The sequence below is a fragment of the Drosophila guanche genome, unplaced genomic scaffold (assembly GCF_900245975.1).
Source record: "Drosophila guanche unplaced genomic scaffold, DGUA_6, whole genome shotgun sequence".
Lineage (NCBI taxonomy): Eukaryota > Metazoa > Arthropoda > Insecta > Diptera > Drosophilidae > Drosophila > Drosophila guanche.
Window position 1 is genome coordinate 45,430 of NW_022995765.1, and position 1,610 is coordinate 47,039.

The 1,610-nt window shown below is 38.0% G+C and overlaps 1 long non-coding RNA gene across 1 annotated transcript; it reads left to right on the top strand.

Moving 5' to 3' along the window:
• The first annotated feature begins 458 nt into the window (after positions 1–458).
• LOC117591100 lies at positions 459–1,114 on the top strand. Its single transcript, XR_004574353.1, has 2 exons — positions 459–529; positions 647–1,114. It is a non-coding gene; the product is annotated as an uncharacterized LOC117591100 (long non-coding RNA).
• The last annotated feature ends 496 nt before the right edge of the window (positions 1,115–1,610 follow it).

Sequence of the window (1,610 nt, forward strand, 5' to 3'; positions counted from 1 at the left end):
TGGTTTTTTCTAAGGGAAGATTACACAAAAAAATAAGTAGATTTTAGGTAGAATGCCGATACTATTGAATGTATTGGTTGAATTTCACATCATATTAAAACATCATGAAAAGTCTGCAGTGACGCTTGTTTTTGGGTTAGACTTTTTTTGTTAGAGGCCGAAAGTATGCCTTTGACTTTCGTAAATTTTTGCTAGCTCCGGTATGGTACATCAGCTGATCGACGATACAAGGTGGTAGAAGTGGGTCCACTTCTCTCCAAATAAACATTAGTACAATTGTAAAACCTTTACCGCATGAGGGTGAAAGCGACAATTGGCCCCACACTTCCTTCAAGTCGATTACGGTGCCAGAAAAGTTAAGACCTGCACTCAGCTAGTTCAGCGAAGAGTCTGGTTTGGGTTCAAAATCACGCTTCTCGAATTTGGCGCCGACTTTTAACATCAAAGATATTCAGAAAATACCTGAAGAGAAATACAGCCGCCGCTGAGCCGCTTAGAATATCAAAAAAGTGCCAAACGCAAATAAGCGGTAAGCCATACATTCTTGTTCGTGTTTTTTTTTGTTAAGCAGAAAATTGTGATACGGTAGAATCAACATTTTTTTTCTTCTCTCTTTTCCTTTTGTTTTCCGTTTTTGCAAGTGCAGATTGGCACTTAGTACTTAGTGCAAATCTTTTACATTGAAGCTACAAGTTCATTCACCCTTGAACCAAAGCCGTGCATTAAAGGCAATAAAATCACTCAATTCGCCGAGTAGAAAAGCAACAAACAAAAACAGCTGTTTTGTCTACGGCAGTGCCGAATAATTAATAATTGATTCCGCTCCCAGCGGTCGGGAATTCGCCGCTATTAGGCGCACCTAAAGCCAAGAGAAGCCGCTGCAATTGGACGAGAAGTAGTTTAATTCGCACCTCCGAAGCCACCGTCTAGACGGGGAAGCCTCGATTTTCTAATCGGGAAATGTCGGTTAAATAACCGTTCGTTAAACTTTTGTATACATATCTCTGGCTTTTTTTGTCCCACCCTAGCCTAAGTGTAAAATAAGTTTGGTAGTGTTAAGTGAAACATGAAATATTAAGTGATTACGGAGGAATGTAAAAGTCACATAAAAGTGGTTAAAAATTGTAATATTGTGTGGAGCATTAGAAAACGCCGTTAATTGGTGCAATCGACGTTCCTCTTCCCTTTTTGTTCTTCGTGCATGTCTTTCTCTTCTAATATGGTCTGGTATTCACCACAGTGGCGTTGAGAGCCGAAAATATGCGAGCATTGAAGAGAGAGAAGACGAAGATTGCGAGAGCGAAGAAAAAAAATATTAGCTCTTCTACTTAGATTTTGTGTTTGTGCTTTCTTTCTCGAAAAAAGCGCTTTTGGAGATGGAAGGTTCCGAGATATGCACGTAAGTGGAAAGCAAATTACTTTTATTGCATGTCACAAAGATTATAAGAGAGGGAATGGGGAAGGAGAGTGAGCGCACTAATATAGTTTTAACCATTTTTTTCGACATATACTTATGTGAATTTAAATTTTATTACTTTCAAACCATTTATTATTTTCTTTATTTATACATATATTATTTTTACCTATTTTCTGTTTTTTCCTAAACCTTT